The 26,153-nt window shown below is 39.5% G+C and overlaps 1 protein-coding gene and 1 long non-coding RNA gene across 2 annotated transcripts in view; one reads left to right on the top strand and one right to left on the bottom strand.

The window, feature by feature from the left end:
* The window catches only part of LOC102970913 (cytochrome P450 7B1), a 172,424-nt gene that overhangs the window by 73,642 nt on the left and 72,629 nt on the right, over positions 1-26,153 (top strand). The window lies entirely within an intron of this gene.
* Positions 3,620-25,694, bottom strand: LOC122235000. The gene is made up of 3 exons (XR_006213039.1): positions 25,570-25,694; positions 4,341-4,433; positions 3,620-3,892 (listed from the first exon to the last, which is right to left on the bottom strand). It is a non-coding gene; the product is annotated as an uncharacterized LOC122235000 (long non-coding RNA).

Below are 26,153 nucleotides of genomic sequence, written 5' to 3'. Positions count from 1 at the left end.
CTCTTTGATCTCTCTGACAGTAAAAAGAAGCTTCTATCACCCATCATGTGTTAAGATTTTTAAAACATAAAAAAAAACATTCAAAAGCATGGAACATTGGAAAGCTGGTGGGATTTTATAGGTTTTCAGCTCTCTTTATTTTTTAAGTTGGGGATTTGTTTGACACAGACACATGGAGTGAGGTGATTCTACTCTTGGTTTTCAAAAATATTGTCACAATCAATAAGTCTAATATGTGAAGACGTCTAATTGAAGTGAGCCCTGTTTTGTCCCTCTTGGTCAGCCTTTAAAGAGTAAAAAGTGAATCGCGTGAACTGGTTTTGTTTTTGCATGCATTTGTTTTGTATTAACTCTGAAGAATCAATGTTGATATCTATCGTCTGCTTTTCTGACATTTCAGTCAGTGGTTAAGAGTTCATGCATTTTTTTATCTACCAACTTGGAAGATAGAGGACACTTTGGGGAGGCTCCATAATGTGTGGATAATTATTAGCAAATGTGGTCGATATTCAACCATCTGAAAAGTAAAGCCTAACTGAGGTCCTCCCCCAGGTTAGGTAGCATGCTGTTGGCAAAGGTGCGTATCTCCTGGGCAAGACACTAAAACATCTCCATCCTCCTCTAGCTCAGTTCCTCTTTCAAACCTTCAACGCTTCACCCTCCAGATGAACTCTTCTGATTTCCAGTCTGGAGTTCAAATGCAGCAAATATGTAATGAATGCTTACTCTGCACCTGGTGCTATCCTAGGTGCTGGGCACATGGACGTGGACAAGACAGACACACCCCTTAGTCTCTCAGAGTTTACAGTTTGGATTGATAAGGGGGTCTCCTAAACTTTCAAAACATGAAAAAAACTCAATGATTCAAAATGTGTTTGGCCTTCCCCAAGAATTGAAAATCCATTACTGTATTTTAAGGGAGTATAATTATGATAGTTCACAGCTATGATAATGACAAGATTTTAATTCTCTTCCAAATCAAATGCCAAAACTTTCAGGAGGCAGTTATAATGTGTTCTTCAGCACCTAGCACAGAACCTGCCACTCGATACGTATTTGTGGAGATAATGGGTGATTTTCTTCTAGTTTCATTCATTCTCCTTAAAAAATAAGTGATTTCCTTCTCTTCCTTTCATCTTTCAGGAAACTAAAGCAATAGATAAAATCTTTTTTGTGTGTGTGATTTAACTTTGGGTAACTAAAACAAGAATTTGTTCTTATAGCATTTGCCGTAATTTTCAAAGCACTTTTACTAACTTGTTCTTCACAAAAATCATAGAAATTTATAAGAAATTTGGAGTTTAAGTTTCAAATCCATGATAGCCAGGAAAGCACTGGAACCAGGAATCTGCATATGCTATTGATATTAGTAATTAGCAATTTCTTATTTCCATTCCATAAAAGGAATTTCCTAGGAGTTTGTTCTGTCAGGTAACAAATGCTTCTGAAAGTCCTTAAATAATCAATACAGTGTAAAAAGATATTAGCGATAGGTCTAAAGAAATAGTCCTTTTCATGTGGGAATCGTTCTAAAAATGTTATAGTCACAAGTCTGTGCTAAGATGCAAGCTTAAGGGAACAATGCAACTTGGGGACTATTTCCCCTCGGTCATCTGTAGTCCAAAAAGATGGAGAAAGAGTCAGGGGACTCAGATTCCAGCTTCCTCTTCTTCTAACTAGTTCAGTGCCTTAGAGCAAGTCATCTGAGCTCTCTGATTCTCAGGTTTTATTTTCATCTGTACAAACAAATTTCAGGATTAAGTGAAAAAAATAATTATATCCATTTTTTTTGGCCTTGCAGGTTATAGAATTTCCACATATGTTATCTCCTTTATCCAGAACTAGTAGTTCTAACATTTAAGGAATGTGTCATTTCACCTTAAAGGGTAAATGTTTATTATGTTTAATAAAGCCTTCATCTCAGGCATCAGATTGTAATGATTCTGCTTAATGACCTGATACCTGCTTTGGAAATAATCTGTGGAAATACAGTCACCTAAATGGTAGGCACTAGTATTGGTAAAGAATAATCATGGTACTACTCATAAATTTAATGAATCTTCTTTGTTCTGAACATTTAACATTACAAAGTCAGAAGATGAATTTCTGTCTAATCAATTATAAGAATTATAACTAAATATATATCATATACACTTAAGAATAAAATCTACATTTTGCTCTTTCTTTGATTTGTATATAATTACCTCATGTGAAGTACTCTAAAAAGAAATTGTACGTCAAAGAAAATTATTTTCGTTTGAAAACAGCCAAATCACGAAAGATAACCCTTTTTGTTAACAAACCTGTGAATTTACATATATTACTTTGGCCACTAGAGGGAGTCCACATTGTCATGAAGGCCAAGAAACCTGAGAACAGGAAACGGGGCTGTTTTAGAATGTTGATAACACATCCATTGTCTTTTCACAAAATTATATGCATAGAAAATGTCATGGTAATCAGCCTTAATTTTATCAGGTCCGTTATCTTCCCCCCCCCAAGAGGAATTTTCCACCATATTTTATTTTGTTCTTAGAAGGATATACAACTTTCAGAAAGTGGTCATTGAAAATGCTTCCTCAAAATGACAGATTTAGCAATCTGAAAGATGAGGGATTAAAGAGCATCTCTTCATGATAGCCTGATCACTAATTTTGTTAAGTCCATTTTAGTACTGGTGAAAGAAGTGATCTGGAAATGAAAATCTTCTCTTTCTCCCTCAGGCCCTTACCACATAGGCAGCAGCTGTGCTGGTGTTTTTCATTCTGACCTGCTGATATACATCACCCCTAACCTGCAGGGACTTCCTTCTAGGGTGAGAGGGTAATTGTGTCTCATGTCCGGTCAGTCCTCAGCCCCTCTTCTGAGACCACCAAACAAGTGGCTTTGTGCGTGTATTTTCACAGAGCCAGTTAATAAATGAGGAACTGAACAGAAACCACCTGCTTATTTCACCTCAGCTACCCAAAATCAGAGGGAGGGCATGGACAGCCATTCCTTTCTCAGCGTGGTTGGTTTCAGTCAGCAGCATATAATGGAAGAGTTCAAGTTTTTAAAATTTCAGGTTTCCAACAGGACCCCTTGGGTTTATACTTAAATATCTTACCTTACACATGACTGGCATTTGATTTGATTTCCTTTCTGGGTTGTTTGCTCCTCGTTACCCATGTATACGGAAGTCACCCAGAGGGTCACGACACAATGGATAATCAAAAGTGTAGGCAATTATTATTACAGATATAGATATATATACATACATACATATATGTATATATATACACGTATATGTATATATATATATATACAAATATATATATATATATATATATATATATATATATATATATTTTGCTGTGTAACTTATGTGCTCACCGTGAGATACAGGTATCCTTGATATTCTGACAACCACTGTCTTCCCCCACATAAAACCTGACCCAGAAGGCCTGGTGGGGTTTGCTAGCAAAGTTCTCCCGTCTATGTGCTGTCAGTGGTGACAGACCAGTTCTTTTATTTCCTTTCCAATTTGTTGTGGATCAATACTTCTGTAAAATACAATAAAAATAAATGACTAGAAAAGTGAAATAAAAAGCAGTTGAAATACTACCTCATTTTTTATTATTCTATTCAACAGACATAAAACGGCTCTGTGTCGTTGCTGTAGGAGTGTCTAAACACTTCCTCTCCTTTTCTGTGTCTGACGGTGGACGTAGCTCACACGGGCCGTGGGTGGGGAGCAGCTGAGTTGCGGTAGCCCGGTCGTGTTCATTGCTGCCCCACACCTTCTGACGATCCACTCAGAGAACAAGCAGGCGGCTTTGCTGCAGAACAGCGACGGGGACAGAACTCCCTTATTCTCCCTCATCTGGAGCAAGGGAGGGGCTAGAAGGTCTTGCTTCCCAGCCGAATGCAGGGTAGGGGTAAATAGAAAAGAAACTGTGTGAAAAACTAAAAAGCAGGTTTGATGGAAATAAGGTTTCAAATGTTTGACCCTGGGCATATAATTAAAAGTTTGTTGCAGATGATATTTTCTAATCACCTCACACTACAAAAGGTTCGAAATTAAATTATTTTTGTCTTATGACTTTGGGCCAGGAATGAAGCAATTAAAGGGGGTCTTCATGTTCATGAAATATTCAATAGGTAAAGAATCTGGAGAGCTTAGTAAAATAATAGACTGAACACATTGCCTTATTTTTCTCTTTCTTTTTAGTTGCCCTTTTGAAATGGAGCTGATGGTAATTTTGTCTCCCAAGCCTCACCACATATTGAGGATAGATTATCTAAACAAACATACTGGTCTGGGAATCAAGAGACCCAGTTATGATCTTGTCACTACTTACTAGCCATCTGGCCTCCAGCAGATCACTTTAGACCTCAGTTTTCACTTCTTAAGATGGGAAGACGATCACTTCTCTGTCTTCCGCACAGGATTACTAGGAGGACCAGGTTAATTAGTTAGCAGGCTTTGGAGACCGTCAGGCATGTTACACACATACAGACACGTGTATGTATATACGTGTATATACCTATGTATGTGTGTGTGGCATTACTCTTCATTTTTCTTAATCAAACATTTATTTTCTTAAACTCTCTTGAAAACTACATCCTGAGTTTATTGCTAACCCACTCCATGTATATTTTATGGTCCTTTTGATCCTACCCCCAGTCTACCCATGACTTTAAGCATAACATTGTTTTATTCTTATTTTAAAAGGTAGAGGAAAACATCATTTAAATATCATCTCCAAGATTAGCCTCACTTGACCGGTGATGCTAAGCATTGCTGTGGTGCTGAGCTTGCTGGACTGGATGAAAAGGAGTCCTGCCTCTGAAGGCTCAGTGCCAACGCACATACACACACACACACACACACACACACACCCTTGATACTGGGCTGTCTCCCTCTAGCCATGGTCAGGCCTTGGATTTTTGCTAATACTTTATTATCCTGTTTATGCTTCACAAATGGTCATAATGGGGCTTCCTTTGGAGAACAGTGATTGCAGGTGAGAACCCAAGATCATTGCCCTAAGAGCAAAGAAGCAGGTGGTCTCAAGTCTTTGACACTTGGTAGAACCAGGCCCTAATCAGCCTCTTCAGATGGTGGGGAGACAGGTCTGAACAACTTAAATCTAAATATGAAGTTCTGGAAATGGAAAAGTACTTTTTACCCTAGTAGACTAGAAACATCTGCATTAGCCTCCAGAAAGTTACTTATGAGTCGAGAACAAATTGGAAGAATATGGAAGTTCAGCCGGCCAGCCAGCCAGCCAAATATTTATTGAGCACCTATCATGAAACAAAGGCAGTGCTTGGTGCCGGGTACATAGAAGCAATGAAAAAATAATCTGGGTCCTGCTCATGATAAATACAGATTATTGTAATATTAGATATAGGAATGGTTTCAGGAGACTTGTTTTCCTTCTCTGCTTTGAAGGTGTATGCAGTGTGATAAAGTCAGAGAAAGTTGCACCACACCATCTTGAGTTTAATTTACCCATACACAATTATAGCTGTGATTTGCTTCGGCCACTGATCCAGCTTTTACTGTCTCTGTTTGCTCCACTAAGACATTCTTCAAAATGTCTCTGCCCAATTTCTGTTGTTTTTAGTGCTGATCTAGCAATGTCAAGGGAAGCATTTGGCGGGCCCGAGTGAGGTCCTGGCTCCATCCTTCTGTTCCAGGGTGTGGTTCCCTGCTCTGTAGTCCAAACACCTGACTTTGTCAGTAAATACAGATTAACCATTCTCTTGGGGATTGATGTACACTTACTGTCTAACAAGAGACATGAGTAAATGAGAATGATCATTTATTAATTTACAGTTGGGGATGGACCCTTTCTGAGACATAAATGCTTGAATATTCTAATCAGGACAACTCCTTGCTGACATCTAGGTAACTTGAGGTCACATTGATCCTCCAGAAGCTGCTTCATGAGAATGGAATCAGAAGCAATGGAAGGTAGCTAGTCTTGGGACTATTTTGGGCAGGCATCTATTGTCAGTGTATCATGTATTTATTTCTGTGATCCTTTCTCTTTATTTCATCTGTAAATTGGTTTTCTGATCATGTTTCGCCCACAGAGGACACTTGGTTAATGCTGACTGATTGCAATCCTTTGAGAATCTAGAATCTAGAAATCTACACTCTGTACTTTCCAGGACAAATAATTTGAATTATGTTATAAGACAGCCCTTTGGATATTCTCAGTAACTCTGTGACAAACCTGGTCAGTATCGAAGAGTCATGAGTGGGGAAGGCACCCTGATCTAGGAGTTATGATGCCAGCTGGCTCTGGCTCCTTCCCTTAGTGCGATAGCAACTGAACTCCTCAGTTTTGGTGGGGGGTGGTAAGACTGGGTGACTAGTAAGGGCCTATAATGTCCCAGTGATCCCAAGCTGCTGGTGCTAGACAAAAACTTGCTAGTTCCTCAGGCTACATTGAAGTGGAAAGTACTTTTTGTGCCATTGCCATTTTGTTGAATGTATTCCTTTATGAATTATGTCTCAGGCACTTGGGAGTCAATGGTGAGCAGAAACAAGACTATTGCAGGTAGACTTGAAAATGACTCTGGAGGCCATCCACGTTCCACCTCTAACCCCTGAGATATCCACACTCCCATGGCCATCACAGCCATATGTTTGTATTGGTGCCTACTTTTACACACGCTGGATGCATGTGCCAGTGGGATTCCTACTTTTCTGGCAGTCTCTATCCTTCCACAGTGGATAGAAGTTAAAATAGGGAGAGGTGAATATCCTTTAGCCTCTCTTGTCTTTCATTTTAGAGCTTTTGGGAGTGCTATTATACGTCATTTTCTGTCGTGATCACTAAGCCAACTTAATTTCCCTAGACTCTATTACCTATAATGGTTGAATTTGTGTTGATAAATGAGGACATTTATACTTTTTGATAAAGAAAACCATTTTGATAAATGTTTATGTCAATTTAGGCTTTTGGAAACTGTTTAGAAGCTGTGAATGTTGATGTAGAATGTTCAAATTATTCTTAAGCTATTTATATGACTCCTCTTGCTTTCATTGTTAAACTGCCCCCACCCCCAGCCCCAAGCAGCATTTACCCCAGGAGCTTCTCTGTCCCAAAGCACTGAATTGTTATAAAACCAGCAGGGGGAATGGAGTGTTGAATTCCGGGCACAGTGACACGGGTGCAATCCCTTCCTACCATGAGTATTCGGTTCCATTTCTTACTGGAAGGCATAAAACTAATTGCTATGTGCATTTTTAAACCACAAAAATGTCCTGGCAGAAAATGAATGCCTGGGGATATTTGTATCCACATCCCACAGTGGAGAGAGCAGGAGAAGTAGTTCCAGTGAAGGGAGAAGCATAAGTCTGCCTTGAAACATCTCTTCAATTTCCAAAATTCATTTTACATATTCTCTTTTGAATAGAACAAGTCTCAAATATTTCTTCAACCACAGAGAAACAGATAGATGTTATTGAAAATGCATGTTATCCCTTCAAATTTGGGAATGAATAATACATAAATTTTCTGTGTGTGTGTGTGTGTGTGTGTGTTTAACCAGCATTTTCTAAGCAGGAAAAGGAGATTGCAAATTACAAGGATCTGAGAGCTACTTGACTTCAATGTAGACTGCAAATAAAAGTAGCTCTCTATGCCCCCAATACACAACATCTGGGTTTGTTCATTACTTTCTGTTTGTTTATTTATTTGTTTTTTCTAATTTTTTAATGTTTATTTATTTTTGAGAGAGAGAGAGAGAGAGAGAGCATGAGCAGGGGAGGGGCAAAGAGGGAGGGAGACACAGAATCTAAAGCACACTCTAGGCTCTGAGCAGTCAGCCCAGAGCCCGACGTGGGGCTCGAACTCATGAGCTGTGAGATCATGACCTGAGCCAAAGTCGGACACTTACCTGACTGAGCCACCCAGGTGCTCCTGTTCATTACTTTTTAAATAGAATGTTTTATCACAAAGCTGAGAAAGGTGATGACATTGAATAGTTGGTTATATTTTAAAGGCTATGTAGTGATGGGATATTCTTCTAGAATATCTTTTTAGAAAAAAAAAGTATCACATCAAGATGTACTTCTCCTTATTTATAAGGGGAATATGTATTTTAATGTAGGAAACACATAGCTGCAATTTATTTGACACATTTTCCGAGAGTGGAGATGCCAGTTGAAACCAAGAATCAAATAGAATTTTTTGCTAGACTATTAGCTAGTGAGGGATTGTGTATAATCAATACAGACAATGGGTATTTTAACATTCATTAATTTGATTAATAAATCATAGTGCAGAAGAGGAAATGTATTATGCTTTTCATGATTTGGGGGATAATAATACCTCTAGATATGTGTCTATAGGTGTCAGCGTATAAGATAGGTCCTTGTGTTTTCTGACGATAGACTAGGGGTTATGTGTGTTGGTGCATTGTGAGGAAATTCACTTGTTAATATGCCCCCTCTCCTTTTTCAGGAAATCCTAGAAATAATGTAGAACTTATCATTCAGTTGTGAGGATTTTGAATTTATACCAAGTAGTCACTTCATTATTTCTTGTAATATTGAGCTCTAGTAGGACATTGTAAATACAACTTCTATTTTAAAGTTTGATGTTTTCAACCAAGAAGTTAGGAAGAAAATTAAAAAGTATATGGAAGCCAATGAAAATGATAACGCTCTGTGATGTAGCAAAGGCAGTCATAAAAGGCAAGTGTATAGCAATCCAGGCCTTCCTAAAGAAGGAAGAAAGATCTCAGATACACAACCTAACCTTACGCCTTAAAGATCTGGAAAAAGAACAGCAAATAAAACCCAAAACCAGCAGAGGACAGGAAATAATAAAGATTAGAGCAGAAATTAATGCTATCAAAACCAAAAAAACAGTACAACAGATCAATGAAACCAGAAGCTGGTTCTTTGAAAGAATTAACAAAATTGATAAACCACTAGCCAGTTTGATGAAAAAGAAAAAGGAAAGGACCCAAATAAATAAAATCAAGAATGAAAGAGGAGGGATCACAACCAACACAGCAGAAATAAAAACAATAATAAGAGAATATTGTGAGCAATTAAATGCCAATAAAAAGGGGAATCTGGAAGAAATGGGCAAATTCCTAGAAACATATACACTACCAAAACTGAAACAGGAAGAAATAGAAAATTTGAACAGACCCATAACCAGTAAGAAAACCAGTAACAAACCCAAAACCAGTAAGAATTAGTAATCAAAAATCTCCCAAAAAACAAGAGTCCAGGGCCAGATGGCTTTCCAGGGGAATTCTACCAAACATTTAAGGAAGAGCTAACACCTATTCTCTTGAAGCTGTTCCAAAAAATAGAAATGGAAGGAAAACTTCCAAACTCTTTCTATGAGGCCAGCATTACCTTGATTCCAAAACCAGACAGAGACTCCACTAAAAAGGAGAACTATAGACCAATTTCCCTGATGAACATGGATACAAAAATCCTAAACAAGATATTAGCCAACCGGATCCAACAATACATTAAAAAAATTATTCACCATGACCAAGTGGGATTTATACCTGGGATGCAGGGCTGGTTCAATATCCACAAAACAATTAACCTGTTTCATCACATCAATAAAAGAAAGGACAAGAACCATATGATCCTCTCAATAGATGCAGAGAAAGCATTTGACAAAATACAGCATCCTTTCTTGATAAAAACCCTCAAGAAAGTAGGGATATAAGGAGAATACCTCGAGATCATAAAAGCCATATACGAATGACCCAACGCTAATATCATCCTCAATGGGGAAAAACTGAGAACAAGACAGGGATGTCAAGGTCAGGAACAAGACAGGGATGTCCACTCTCAACACTGTTATTCAACATAGTGTTGGAAGTCTTTGCCTCTGCAATCAGATAACACAAAGAAATAAAAGGCATCCAAATCAGCCAGGAGGAGGTCAAACTTTCACTCTTCGCAGATGACATGATACACTATATGGAAAACCCAAAAGATACCACCAAAAAACTGCTAGAATAGATTCATGAATTCAGCAAAGTTGCAGGATATAAAATCAATGCACAGAAATCAGTTGCATTCCTATTCACCAACAATGAAGCAACAGAAAGAGAAATCAAGGAATCGATCCCATTTATAATTGCACCACAAACCATAAAATATCTAGGAATAAATCTAACCAAAGAGGTGAAAAATCTATACACTGAAAACTATAGAAAGCTTATGAAAGAAATTGAAGAAGACACAAAAAAAATGGAAAAAGATTCCATGCTCCTGGATAGGAAGAACAAATATTGTTACAGTGTTGATACTACCCAAAGCAATCTACGTATTCAGTGCAATCCCTATCAAGATAGCGCCAGCTTTCTTCACAGAGCTAGAACAAATAATCCTAAAATTTGTGTGGAACCAGAAGAGACCCTGAATAGCCAAAGCAATCTTGAAAAGAAAACCAAAGCTGGAAGCATCACAATCCCGGACTTCAAGCTATACTACAAAGCTGTAATCATCAAGACAGTATGGTACTGGCACAAGAGCAGACACTCAGATCAATGGAACAGAATAGAGAACCCAGAAATGGACCCACAAACGTATGGCCAACTAATCTTTGACAAAGCAGGAAAGAATATCCAATGGAATAGAGACAGTCTCTTCAACAAGTGGTGCTGGGAAAACTGGACAGCGACATGCAGAAGAATGAACCTGGACCACTTTCTTACACCATACACAAAAATAAGCTCAAAAATGGATGAAAGACCTCAGTGTAAGACAGGAAGCCATCAAAATCCTCGAGGAGAAAGCAGGCAAAAACCTCTCTGATCTTGGCTGCAGCAACTTCTTACTCAACACATCTCTGGAGGCAAGGGAAACAAAAGCAAAAAATGAACTACTGGGACCTCATCAAAATAAAAAGCTTCTGCACAGCAAAGGAAACAATCAGCAAAACTAAAAGGTAACCAACAGAATGAGAGAAGATATTTGCAAGTGACATATCAGATAAAGGGTTAGTATCCAAAATCTATAAAGAACTTCTCAAAGTCAACACCCAAAAAACAAATAATCCAGTGTAGAAATAGGCAAAAAACATGAATAGACACTTCTACAAAGAAGACATCCAGATGGCCAACTGACACATGAAAAAATGCTCAACATCACTCATCATCCGGGAAATACAAATCAAAACCACAATGAGATACCACCTGACACCTGTCAGAATGGCTAACATTAACAACTCAGGCAACAACAGATGTAGGCGAGGATGTGGAGAAAGAGGATCTCTTTTGCACTGTTGGTGGCAGTGCAAGCTGGTGCAGCCACTCTGGAAAACAGTATGGAGGTTCATCAAAAAATTAAAAATAGAACTACCCTACGACCCAGCAATTGCAGTACTAGGTATTTATCCCAGGGATACAGGTGTGCTGTTTCAAAGGGACACATGCATCGCAATGTTTATAACAGCACTATCAACAATAGCCAAAGTATGGAAAGAACCCAAATGTCCATCTATGGATGAATGGATAAAGAAGAAGTGGTATATATATACACAACGGAGTATTACTCGGCAATCAAAAAGAATGAAGTCTTGCCATTTGCAACTACATGGATGGAACTGGAGGGTAGTATGCTAAGCGAAATTAGTCAGAGAAAGACAAATATCATAAGACTTCACTCATATGAGGACTTTAAGAGACAAAAGAGATGAACATAAGGGAAAGGAAACAAAAATAATATAAAATGGGGAAGGGAACAAAACATAAGAGACTCTTAAATACAGAGAACAAACAGAGGGTTCCTGGAGGGGTTGTGGGAGGGGGAATAGGCTAAATGGGTAAGGGGCATTAAGGAATCTATTCCTGAAATCAATGTTGCACTATATGCTAACTAATTTAGATGTAAATTTAAAAAAATTTTTAATTAAAGTTAAAAAAATGTTTGATGGTCATATGTATTTTAAGGAATTTATCTCAAAAAGTATGCAATATATTTCAAAATAAAGAGTATTTTTAAAGGTTAAAAAAATAGCAATTTTATAAAAACTAACACTAGGAAAGAAATGAAAGGCTATGTAAACTTAATGAGAAACATCTCAAGAATTTATTTTTAAATCAAAAAATGTGTAGCTCCCAGTGCCTAGAAACAGAACCCCAGAAACTTGCACCAAAGTTTAAATGAAAGCTTACTGTAGAGGTGCGTCTTGTAATGAGATGTAGGGACCTCCCATGTATGTCTTTTTTCATGCAGTGTATCCTTTTTTTCATCCAGAGTATCCTCAACTGTTTTCATTCCGTGCCTAGCACATAATCCATATGTATTAAATAGTTATGCTAAACTAATAGGTGAATTTTTAAAAGGAAAGAAAGAAGGAAGAAGAGGCCTAGAAAATGGGAAACACAGAAAGTGTTTTAGATGCCTTTTGCATATAAATTGTAGCCACTGGGCCTCTAAAGCTTTGCTAAAGGAGGTGATGGAGATGAAGGGTAGACTGCACTTGCAGGAGCTGTCCAGAGCTGTCACAGGTACAATGATCCAGCTTGAATTTGCAGTTTTCTGTGCAGACATCTATATTATTGCCATGGCTCTCACTGAGGCAAAAAGTGAGTTTTATGCTGACGACAGGAGCCCAGAGTATAGGCAACAATAGTTGAGTGTTATTATTTGATACTAAGTGTTTTTGTCTGGATTGTGATATGGGGTGAATGAACTCTGCAAACCCAGGAGAAGGCTTGGGGAGGGAAATGTGACTGGCAGGGTGTTACCTACGCTCCTTGAACTGGGGTGTCCGATCTCCCTTCCCAACGCCCAAACCAATCGTTAAGCCAAATGCCTCTTACTGAAGAGAGCCTTGCAGATAACCTGAGGTAAATCCACTGGAGTGTGCAAAATATTTTATCTAGAGAAAAGACCTATAATGAAGGAGTGAGGCTTTTATGATTTATTACAACTTTCACAATACTAAAAGCAGGTGGAGTTATTTTCCCAGCAATACAAAGTAACACACCCTTGGAAAATACTTAGAAAAACTTTGAATTATCCAAGGAGTAATTTTTTAAAAGAAGTTTATGTTTCTTTTTTTTTTTTTAATTTACATCCTTGAACATCTGTTGTATGCCACACACTTGTAGCTGCTTTGCTTTGAGTTTTTTCTTTGCATTTTCTTATTTTCTTAATTGAGGTGTAATTCACTTGCTGCAAAATTCAACTTATAAAAGTGTACAATTAAGGGCACCTGGGTGGCTCAGTCGGTTGAGTGTCCGACTCTTGGTTTCGGCTCAGATCTGATCTCACAATTTGTGGAATCAGGTCCACGCTGCCAGTGAGAAGCCTGCTTGGAATTCTCTCCCTCTCTCTCTGCCCCTTCCCCACTTGCCCTCTCTCTCTGTCTCTCCCTCTCTCTCTCTGCCCCTCCCCCACTTGCCCTCTCTGTCTCTTCCTCTCCCTCTCTCTCTCAAAATAAGTAAACTTTATAAAGAAGTGTACAATTAATCCCCCCATTTTAGTATATCAGTGAGGCTGTACAACCACCGCCACTATCTAATTCTGGAACATTTTCATTACCCCACGAAAATACCCCATTAGCAATGGCTCCCCATTTCTCCCCCTCCTCATCTTCAGATAATCACTCATCTACTGTCTCTCTCTATGGACTTACCTATTCTGGACATTTCATATCAGATCATGACCTGAGCCAAAGTCAGATGCTTAAGATGCTTAACCCACTGAGCCACCCAGGCGCCCCATAATGTTTATTTATATTTGAGGTGGGGGAAGAGAGAGAGAGAGAGAGAGGTAGAGAGAGAGGGAGACACAGAATCTGAAGCAGGATCCAGGCTCTGAGGCCGACACGGGGCTCAAACCCACAAACCGTGAGATCATGACCTGAGCCGAAGTTAGATGCTTAACTGACTGAGCTACCCAGGCGCCCTGGGAATTTTTTTTTTTTTTTGGTGGGGTGGATGTTGGGTGATGCCTGGGTCCACAAGGGAGGTCATTTTGGAATGGACCCCGTTACCTAGGGTGGACCTGGGTGATACTGGTTGCAACAGTACAAACTTTAAAGTGGCGTGAGTGCATTGGGTACTGAGATTCTTCTGCAAAATGGGAACAGAAGGATGCTTAAGAAAACCTTACTTTCTCACGAATATAGCATAGCATTGTTAAATGTTGCTTCACATTTTAATTTCAACTTTAAAAGCTAGGCAAAAGTGAAAGCATGTAATGGTCAGGATCATCTGGGTCTTTTTACTGCTCTGTAATGTGCTTCACTGAAACCATATTTCTGGCTAAAATTTTGGAAATTTGTGTCACTGGCAACTGTTGCCACCTTTCTTTATTTTGTTTTCAATTTTCTAAGCCCCCATGAACTGGTTTATTATGACTTTTTATTTTTGAAATGAAACAATGCCACAGTGCTGCAGGACACATAAGTTTTGATTTCATATTTTTAATTTAAATAAAGTAGAAACTTTGGGACTTTTCTCCTCCAATCACAGACCTGGGTGTGGCAGGGACTGTCACTTTTTCCTCTAATAAGAAGATGAGGAACTAGTCTGGCTTATCAGTAGGGAACAGCCATAAGGTAAATGTCAGGGAAATAAGAGTGTATTTGAAAGAGGAAGGCTCAGCTGGTTAGACAGAGCACAGTAGTGTGTACAACATTGCAGAGGAAAATGAAGGTGTGATACAAGAAAAAGCTTAAGAGAAAAAAGTCACAGAATGGCTGGGAGAGGAAGAGCTGGTTTACCTAATAGAGGATATAATCTACTATACCTTACAAGAAAGGAAGGAAGGAAGAGAGAGGGGGAGAAAGAGAAAGAGGAAGGAAAGGAGGGAGAGAGAGGGGGAAAACAAGAGAGGGGAAGGAAGGAAGGAAGGAAGGAAGGAAGGAAGGAAGGAAGGAAGAAAAACAAGAATGGATAGTCAAGGGTCGGGGGGGAAGTCTTGTGTTCTCTTTAAAATAAAATAAAAAAGAAATGGGAAAGTTAGGGAAAAGTTGAAGAACTCATGACAATTTCTATTAAAAAGGACTTGAGGTATCTCTGCTAGCATTCACCAAGTTGAGACTTTTGCCCAAAATGTTTTTTTTATGAATCCTATTTAACGATAGCAACAAAATATTTTTAAAAGCAAAGAAATATGTTAAAGGTTGTTGTCATCTATCTACATAACAGAAATTGCAAGAAAAGGCTCTTGCTTAGTTTGTGGGGCTCAGAAAGCCACATGAGAGGTGGTCAAAGCCAATAGATACTTGCTTAAGGTGTCGCACGTATTTATAGACTCACAGCATCTTACTTTTACAAAGGACTTCCTCATTCATTGTTCCCCGCTCATCAGCCCTAGCCACTGGCCAATGAAATAATGATGATAGAAATTCCCATCCTGACACAAGTCCATAAACTCTTGTCAAAGTAGAGTCTGTTTTTGATCAATGCTTTATCTTTCAGGCTGACTGTTTTGAATAAATGAATGTGGAGAAATAAGCCATAGAGTTTGGCTATTTTAATGAAATTGAATTCCAACAAAAAGATTAGGAAAGTTTTCTAGGTTATCAATCATCAACTCTATACTTTTCGTGCCCCCTAGAAACTCACAACATAGAAAGCCTGTTCTAGATAGATATGCAGCCAAATACATTTTTAAGAGTCTCCTGCCCAATTGCCATTATGCTGTCTTTCTTTTCAGAAACTGGTTCCACAATCTCTACTTCTCTGTCTCTCTGATGATAGATAGGTAGATAGAGAAATATAGAGACATACATAGAAACACACACACACACACACACACATGATGATCTTGCATATATATGGCATTTCTGTTTACCAAAAGCAGTTTCCTTAAGTTCTATAAGAGCTCCAATTTCTCAGCATATGAAAGGACTAGATAGTCTTCATCACATATGGGTAGGACCCCTTCAGAAACATGAGTTTATTTTGCACACTGGGTTGTCACTGTATATACTCTCTACCTCAGAGCATAGACTCTTTGTTGCTCCGTGGATAGAACAGTTCCTAGCAGCGGTTGTGTGACCACATATTGACTGTACACGTTGTTTTGCTCTGCTCTGAAAAACACGTGTATCCGCTTGTTCTCTTGGCCAAAATATTCCAGAAAAAAGGCTCACCTTGGCTCAGCATAGGTGAGATACCTCTCCTGAACCAGTCAGCTGAAACCAAGACTGGGTCACCTTGCACATGTTGGCTCTGGTGAGGATGGTGGAAGGAGTGGTTACTGATCATGGGAGTCCACTGCAACGTAAAAGTTGAGCCAGCATTTGATTTGTAACTAATGAGGTGGTTTTGTTGTCACAGAAGTTTTTTGATCAGGATAAGATACCTGCTTTTCTCTTAATGACTTTTCTAGGGTTAAAGAATCAATGATACATAAATCCAGCTAGACTGTGACCTTTTAACGTCCTGTGGGTGGAAGACCAAGGTCTAACCCTTAGGGGCTTAGGGCAAGGCTGCTGGTGGACCCTTACTCTTGGCACATGCAGGTAACAGGCTTAATGAAATGATCGTCACTCCTAAGCAACATACCCAAACTCCGCTTCTCAGCAAGCAGGAATCAGCCCTGGGCTTCATGTGAGGGAGTTTGCTCATAGTCCCAAGAGTGATACAAAAGACAAAGTGGGGGTAATGGGAGCATTAAAAGCAAGACATACAGATCAGAGTCGCAGTCCTAAGCATGGAGGCGGAGAGGATGAATTTATGTAAAAGACAAGAACTTGGAACCAGTGTGTCAAACCAGAGCAAAAATATCTAGAAAGAAGGATAGAAACAGAATTAGCTGAACTTATTTTATGGTTTAGCCACAAGAAATTCTTGCGGGGGTTCTTTTAAACCTTGGGAAGGAACCATGAAAAGCAATGAGCTGATTCTGACACCACAATAATAATAACAATAATAAGAGCAGCTAACATTATCAGACACTTTCTGTGTGCCAAAATGTATGCTAACTGCTTTATAACAATGATCTCATTTGGCAGACCAGATTTTATATTTAGTTTATTTTAAAATGTAGATCCTACGATATATTTCTGTATAAAGAAATCAAAGAGTGTGGCTCCTTCTTATGCATTCCTTTCAGCACATAACCTTTGGGAATATTTTGATGAATCCTTAATTTTCTGACATGCAATGATTTTAGATTAGATTTTTAATGTGATGGTGATAGAGCTTTTATGGCTTGTCCTCCTCAGTTGCTTGAGAACGTTCTGGTGAGCTGTTAGTCCTATACTTGTATGTAATTGTCATTTCTCTGGCAATTGGCTAATATAATCATCAGGAAATCATTGCTTTTTTAGCCTTTAAAAATGTGCTATTTACCTCATTTCTATCGTTTTTCTGTAAGAACTCTTAGTTCTGATTTAGCTGTTATTTAAACATTACTATTATCTCTCTGACAGCTTACCATTTTGGTCAGCTTTTCAAGGTTTAATTTTTTTTCCTTAGGATGTTTGATTGTCCGGAGAGCACATGAGACTGCTTTGTTCTGAATTTTAATGGCCAGTTAGGGTAGGAAGCACCACTTTTTGTTTTGAATATATTTTGCCACGAGTGTATATTTTTTCCCCTCTAACTCAAAATATTGTATGTGCATTAGGCTTATAACAAGCTTAATTCAAATCGTACATGTAAATATATTTTGTCTAGTGGGCTTTTCTGTTAACATTCCTGAGTTTTTGTTTTAGCACCCTAATGTGCTGCCTTTTACGTTAGAACAAAAGCCCCCAAATGTCGGTTCATCAGCTGACAATACCAGTTTTGTCTCTTAATTAGAAAAGAGAATAAAGCTGTTTAGGGGTGTCAATAAAATGACAGATGCATCATTAGCAGACGGCTATGGTGGATCAGTTCTGTGCAAATACTTGGAATGGAATTAATAGGAATTTCTGCTAGCATATTTAAATCACAAGCTGGGGGAAGGAAGCAGTGTTTTAATGCAGTGCAGTAGTAAAAGCAAACGGGAGTGAACGGCCATTTAAGACTGAATTAAGAGTGTAAGGGAAATCAGGTTGCAATAGATAATAAATTACTGAGAATTTTATATATTATTAATATATCACAAATGAGCCATTATGGGTATGATATGATTAATTCATTTAATAAATATTTATTGAGGGTCTACTACATGCCAGGTGGTAAATTTAATGAGAGAGTACAAGCCCTGAGTCCAAACCCAATGTGACTGTCCCTTGTAATTAGTAGGACAAAATTTCAGTTCAATGATAAATCTCTCAAGAGGTTCTTTGAAGTTTTTGCATTGGATGGTCTCACACTGTGTAAAACCCAGGTCACTCAGTGTGATTCAAAAGAGAATTCCATTTAGTTCCTATTTTCTAAATGGTTGGCAAGGTTGCTTTAGCAAGTATAGGCAGGTGCACATGGGTGTATCACGCATGTGATATTGTATCATGTTGTATCATGTTTTTCAGTGATCAAGAAGCAGTTTACTCACAAGGGGCACCTGGGTTGTGGCTCCGTCAGTTAAGCATCCACCTTCAGCTCAGGTCATGATCCCATGGTTCATTAAGTTCGAGCCCCGTGTGGGGCTCTGTGCTGACAGCTCAGAGCCTGGAGCCTGCTTCGGATTCTGAGTCTCCCTCTCTCTCTCTGCCCCTTTCTCTCTCTCTCTCTCTCTCTCTCTCTCTCTCTCTCTCTCTCTCTCTCTCAAAAATAAATACACTTTAAAAAGAAAGAATCATTTTACTCACAAGACTAATCACTGTGCTTAGTCATGCACATATTTATTAATAAATGAGAAAAGAGTCCATATAAAACTGAAAGCAGGCAATAGACTAATTGGATAAATTTCAAGAAAGATATGAATGATCATGCTAGAAGACCTTCATTTTATTTGAAATCTATTCAGTGTCTGTTCATTCTGTCAGCACTTAGAACACCTGAGTTATTCCATGTACTGTGATTGTCCTGAGGGTTGAAAATGAAACATATAGTCCCTGCCCTCAAGGAGTTCCCAGTTTAGCCTTTGTTTGTGGGCTGATTCTGATAAATTAGACACCCTCCCTATGATATATGACCCCATGAAGTAGAAGAATACAAAATGTCATAGACTCTATGGGTTGGCCTTGGAGCAGTGTAAAAATGCCATTTTTTGCTAAATTTCTGCAGGAAGACTATATCCACCCTTAGTCAAGACCTACGTACGTAACCTTGTGGGTGACCCTGAGTTTATGCCTGGAAATTTCAAGCGTGTCCTCTCAGGAACTGCCATGTTCTCACTTCTTGTCCTCACAGTCCCCATTTCAATCACTTTTGTCCCAGTGTTGTATCTAGTGTGTTTAATACCCAGAGGGGATTTTTAACACTCCTTTCTCTATATGACAATATCGTTTACTGGTAAATGATAGGGAATCAGTAATAAGTCTTTTTTTTTAATATTTTAGTTTTTAAATTAATAAAGAAACTCAATTTAATAAGTATTATCCAAAATCAGTAAAATACTTCATGTGTGAACTAAAATTCACATTTCGCAAACAAACATACTACTACATCTTGCAGTTTGCATTGTTTCGTTAAGATTTTAAGCAGAAATAAAAATTCCGAAGGGTTATAAAGAATGACGGAATTGTGACTGGCTGTCTTTCTTCATCATTACAGTCATTGTGCCATTATATTTATTTAGAATCTACTTATCCTTATTTCAATAAAGGACTATGGAGAACCACCAAGGTCAGTTAGCAAACATGAATTACATTCAGAATGAGTTTATATACTTTCAAGCAGTTCAGAATTGTACTCTTGAAATAAATGCATGTAGCTGAGTCTGGGTGTGTCAGGAGAGACGGCTGTATAACTCGTTCTTCTAATTTAACTTTCTTACAGAATACCATGTTCGTAAAAGGACATGTAAGAAAATTTGCTAGCTTGCATAATAAGCCCAGCAATTGCTTAGACCTTAGATCAACAAAAGGAATACTTTATCACTAATATTGTTAAAAATGTTGGCACTTGGTGAAAATAAAAACAGACTTACTTTTAACAGTTTCATCATTGTTTTTGAATTCTCTGTGAAGGGACCCACCTTATTGCCGGTGCCCAGAGTGGATAGCTCCACCATTCTGCCCTTGATCTGCCATTGCACTTGACTACCTGCTTTCACCTGTGGGCCGAGGCCCACCTGAGCCCAAAACCAGGGTTATCCTCAAGCAGACCCTGGGAGTGCTTGGTGGCCTGAACTTACACTTCTGTCTAGACCCTGATCTGTGTGGGATCACTTGACAACTCCCTGGGTATGAATCTCTGTTATTACTCTACCCTGGTGCAATCCCTTTACTTAAATGACATTCTAGACTTTGTAACTTGTCTGCCTGGACCTACCTTGCTTACCTGCCCCTTTGCCTTTTTAAAAAATTGTTATTTATTTGTTTTGAGAGAGAGAGAGAGAGAGAGAGAGAGCGAGAGCAGGGCAGGGGCCGACAGAGGAAGAGAGAATCCCAAGCAGTCTCCACACTGTCAGCACCAGAGGCCCATGAAGAGCTCTGTCTCACGAACGGAGAGATCGTGACCTGAGCTGTAATCAAGAGTTGGACGACTAACCAACTAAGCCACCCAGGCACCCCCCTCTTTGCCTTTAATGACGGTGGTCTTCCTATCTTATGTTACTAATCAGCCCACCCCTTTACCTTTGTCTGCACTCTGTCCCTGGTGCACCTGCCCTCCTGGCTTCTTTACTGGCCCAGCTTCATCACTTTACAACCTATCTATCTCCTTGGTTTTGGTGGCCAGCAATTAGGGAGTAGCAAATTGATAAGTCAAAGTATGGTTTGTATAGGTTTCTTCCAGGGCTGCCGGTAGAGATGGGACACAGTATTGCTTTGACCAGATGAGAGCTTTGGGAAATGCCAACTGACTGAGGCAAAGGGCAATGAAAGCACCTGCCTGCCCACTGTCCCCTGTTGCCCATGTACTTACTGTTTCACTAACGTGAGCTGGGAGAGGATTTTCAGGGTTTCTCTGCCTTTTTAAGTCTTTTCTCACTCTTGCTTGTTTTTTTCACAGCGGTGCCATGACTTTTAAAATAATCCATCCTACACCTAATGAAATACCTTTAATGGCTTTACCTTTCCAGTCTATTCCAGATCTTTCTAGCTGTTTTCCAGACACCAGACTGCCCTGTCTGCCCCAAACATCATCCTCCACCTTCCCCCAGCCAGTTTCTGCCCCTGCGCTTGGTTTGTATTGATTCCGTCTCATCCCCTACTCCATCTGCTACAATTAATTTTGCTTAGCCTCCAATGTACCACTGCCCTGTGACTCCACCTCCACCCCCTTCCTCCCCCAAGCAGGTGCCTGCTGTCTTCTCTCTGCCCTGTGGTCCATCTGAGGACACCCCTTTATAGCAGTTATTCCTTTGTAACCTTCCTGTCTCAGCTTCAGATCTTCCAGGGGAGGGACTGTATTTTGTTCATCGTATATGTGGTCATGTCTGCCACTGTTGGTGATAGAATGTAGATAATTTTTTAAAAAATGGTTAAAGAATAAAAGTGATAAACAAAAACAATGTTATAGAGATTTTGTGTATTACTGCTCTTATTTACTTACTTAGAGCTATGTTTGTCCCAGAGTTTGGAGTGAAGATAGAAACTGCCAAATTTAAAGGAATCAAAAAGAATGCAGACAAGGAGCCCTGTGAAACTCAGGGGACCGAAACTATCACTGTTGTACAGAACCTCATCTAATAGTTACTATTTTAAGAACTCCAGTCATAACAAAAATCTTTAGATTATGATCATTGTGCAATGATATCGAGTCAGGGAAATTTGTGATGAAATTTATAAGTATTGCTATCCTGAACATTTTGTAATAATAGACTCTATACGAGGCTGACTCGTCAAAAATATTTCATTCCTCTATGATCCAAAACAAAGGAATTGCTTTATTTTCACCAATAGCACTTCCAATGTACATGGTTTTTAATTGGTTGTGGGTCTACTCAGAGGTAGGCCACTATGAAAGATTCTTCCATGTACTACATAACGTTACATCCATCAACTTCGTTTCTGCGAGGAAAAGAAGGCTCAGTTCACTTTATCTTTGCTTTTTTTTTTTCACGTAATAACCACAAGGTGAGGAGGACAGAAGCTGGACCATCAATGCCATCACTTATTACCACTGATTATTTTTAAAGTTATAATTACTTACTCACTCACACGTTCATTCTTTCCACAAACATGTATCAAACAAACACTTGCCGTATGTCAGACACCTTGCCGGGTTCCAGGCAAACTAGGTCCAAGAAGGTCGAGGGTTTATGGTGTGGACAGACAAGGGGTCTCCTCTGTAGTATGGCATACCCTGTATCGATGGCAAAGATGGGCACTCTTTGCTTTGGGGAAATAGGCTCTTTCGAAAATGGAGACATGAAAGCACACAAGAGAAAAATGGAAGTGAATTTAAGATATCTGTCTCGGTGTGCATTATAGCTATAGTCAGTACTCAGCTGTTAAATCCAGCAAAAATTCCGTTGCTTTAATTAATTTCTTTGTGCTGATTCTTCCTAGTAAGCCTTAATTTTAACAAAGTTAATTAGGTTGAAGATTAAAAATCCCATTAGTGTCGATCATTCACTTCTTGGCTCTGTCAACAAGGTGCTAAAACCTTGTTCAGTTCCAGAGGGGGCAAAAAGGAGGTGCTCCAGCTAGCCATTTGGCATTCTTTCAGTCTAATGCTGTTTTTGAGGCTTTAAATGGATATCTGATACCAGTGTCATTTTAAAGCATATTTTTGTACTTTTCCAAGCATCGCTTATCTGAAGTTCTTTAGACCTGTGGCTCTTTATTTTCTGAGAGGTTTATGGCAATTGTATGTTTGCTGAGAAACTCCATTCCATCTCCTCTGATTATCTAATTTGCAGGTTTGCAGGGCATAGATTTTTAATCAGGAACCTGTTCCCACTGTCACCTTGTCTGTCAGTTTATTATGGTTAAAGACGCAGTGGTGGCTAATATCTCACCCAGAGCAGGAGAAAACAAACAACTAATAAACTCATGAATTACCTACAAGCCATAATTCTGTTCACAATACTGGCTTGAGTTGTACTTTCTGCCTTGGCTCCCTCACCTGACATACAGTGGCAAGAACTGCAGAAATCCAAACGCTACTGTTAACACTCGCTCCCAAGTGGTGGCTATCCTGCAGCAGCCTCACAGCCAGAAGGGGGACCAAGACCAGAGGAAGGAAGGACAAGCCGCAGGCCTGTACGTATTATCTCATTCACAATGGAAAGTCTTCAGTGGCAAAGAACCCAGGGAGGGTGGCGGGGGTGGGAAGCCATCTGCAATCAAATTCAAACTGGGGCTGGGGCGCCTGGGTGGCTCAGTTGGTTAAGTGTGCGGCTTTTGGTTTCACCTGAGGTCATGATCTCACAGTTTGTGAATTCAAGCCCCTCATGGGGCTCTGTCTCAGTGCTGACAGCAGGGAGCCTGCTTGGAATTCTGTCTCCCTCTCTCTGTCCCTTCCCCTCTCTCTCTCTCTTTCTCTCTCTCTCTCTCCCCCCCTCTCTCAAATAAATAAAGAAACTTAAAAAAACCTTTAAAGAAATTCAGACAGGGGCATGGCAAGGGCATTTCATTTTCTGAACAAAGTAGAAGGCCATGGGAAATTTGATCAAGGGTCAAGATTTGAAAAACAAAGTAAACATTATTCAGAACATTATTCTCCAAGCAGATTCACCTAAAAATGAGGGAGAATCAGAACAGGGCATAAACATTTATCTGGGACATGAGGGCCCAGAAAAGATGGAGAAACTCCAAAAGACTAGATAGAGCAAATGGGAGGGCAGGTAGGTAGTTGAGCCTTCAAGGGCGTGTGTGTGTGTGTGTGTGTGTGTGCGTGCGTGCGTGTGGGCGTTTGGGTTGAAAGGGGTGTGTAGTGATGCATAGAATGTTCTGCACATAGAGCATCATCAGAAGCGTGTTCACATGGGAAAGCAGAACATCTTTCCTTGAACCACCATTCATAAATCCCGACCATTGGCATTATTATTATGTAGACACCTTAAATCAGTGTGAATAGGTGGGACGATGACAGACTGACACACGAAATGCAAAAACGCAGGGTTTCATTTATAAATGGTCTCTTGCTATAATACCATTGAAAACTAGGGCCCAGGGCAAACTCTGTAGAGCTGGTTTCCTGTCAAGAACCTATTGATAGACTTGGGTTACCTCTACCTGGAGAATAGAAGCATCTATTCATGGAGAAGCAAGGCGGGATTTCTTCAGGGAAAATGTGTTCTCTTTGCACTTCAAGTTCATCATTTAAATAATGATGAGAACTGTTATTTCTGTGGTCCACTTTAATTCTAAAAATCTATGATACTTGGCTTTATGAGTGTTATTATTTCTGCTTATCATTCCCTCTCCTCTCTTCTTTGCTGAAAAAAAACTCTTTGAATCTGTCACCTATGAACCCACCCCAAAACGTAGCTCTGCTACTGGGGAAATCCTGTTCAAGCCTGTTGGGCACAGTATTTTGTCTGTTTCTCAGAGCTTAGGTGTTAATTGAGTCTTTAGCACCGCCTCTTATCTCTTCACACACTCCCTGTTCTGGTCAACCTCTACTGCCTATGAGAGTCTGCTTGAATAGGCTCCAATGTACCTTCTCTGTTCAGAGCCTCAGCCTTAGCTCATGCATTTTGCATCACAGCTCAAGACAGGAAGGCAAGAAATCTTATTGACATCCTGCAAAGGGACGGACAGCATGGTCCTAGCTCACTCAGTTAATCCCTCTCAATAGGTAGAATTATTGTTTTAAGACATGGTTTCTCCACTAGAAACTTGTTGAACATTTAAAGAAGCCCACACCTTACCTGGCCCATGTATATATTCACTTAGCATATTCTTTTTTAAAATTTTTTAACATTTATTCATTTGTGAGAGACAGAGAGACACAGAGCATGAGTGGGCGAGGGAGGAGGCAGAGAGAGAGGGAAGCAGAATCCGAAGCAGGCTCCAGGCTCTGAGGTGTCAAGACAAAGCCTGATGTGGGGCTTGAACCCACAGACTGTGAGATCATGACCTGAGCCAAAGTTCGACGCTTAGCCAACTGAGCCACTCAGACACCCCTCAGCATATTCTTATGTGCCAAGAACATAAACTTCAAGTCTGCATTCCTTGAGAGGCAGAACTGGGCCTTGCTGCCCCATCTGAAATGGTCATCTGGCCATTAGATCTCTCCTAATTAATATGAAGTGCAGCTCTGGGATGATAAAAACATCTCTTGGGTTAAGGTTTCAAGGAATCTCAACTTTCTCTCTATCTACCCCCCTCCCCTTACACACAGGCGCGCACACATGCACACACACACATACACACATAACCATTCAATAAAAAGATAGTAAGTGTGATTGGTCAGATAGTAGGAATCATGGACAAGAAAGACGAAACATGGGATCTTTTCTCCCTGACAAATAATAGGGCAGGTATGTGTTGATGTACTTTGAAGAAAAGGAGGGGAAGAAGGAGGTAAGAAGAGGCAGAATAGGGTCTGTTTTGTACTTTGTACTTTATCTACCAACTGCGTTATATCTATATTGTTTTCCAATTAGTGCAGGTAAAAGGCATTGCATACCCAGAACGACTTAATCAGTCATCTCCATTCATTAATCAACTCAGAAACCGGAGCCTCCAGCTTCAAGTTGATGTAATTTCAGCCTGCAGGAAAGACTTTCTTCTCATTAAGGTCCTAAACTTGGCTTGTTTCTTAGTTACCTAAAATTAGAATGGCCAATCTTCCATAAGTACATATTATTAATCTGCTCATTATTATTCAAAATAATTTATTGAGTGCATACTATGTAAATCACTTTATACAAGCTCTATGAAAGGAACAAAAAAAGTAATGAGAGTATCAGCTCCTGTTTCAGTTTAAATGTCACTGTTTCAGTGAAGCCTTCCCACACCGTGCAGTCTCAATGCAGCATTCCTGCCCCTTGCAATCGGATCTTCTTGCTTTAGTTTCTATGCAGCTTTGCCACTCACTGTGTTTCTTTCGATTAGTGGTATGTTTAAGTGATTATTAGTTTTCCCCAAGAAGGATGTAAGTTCCATGATAACAGAATCTTGAATTTTGTGCAGTTCTTGTGTTAGCCCAGGTTCTCCAGAGAAACAGAACCAGTAGGATGCATATGTATAGGTATATGCATGTGTGTGTGG

Source organism: Panthera tigris, chromosome F2 (genome assembly GCF_018350195.1).
Source record: "Panthera tigris isolate Pti1 chromosome F2, P.tigris_Pti1_mat1.1, whole genome shotgun sequence".
Lineage (NCBI taxonomy): Eukaryota > Metazoa > Chordata > Mammalia > Carnivora > Felidae > Panthera > Panthera tigris.
This window is presented reverse-complemented; position numbering and strand designations above follow the sequence as displayed.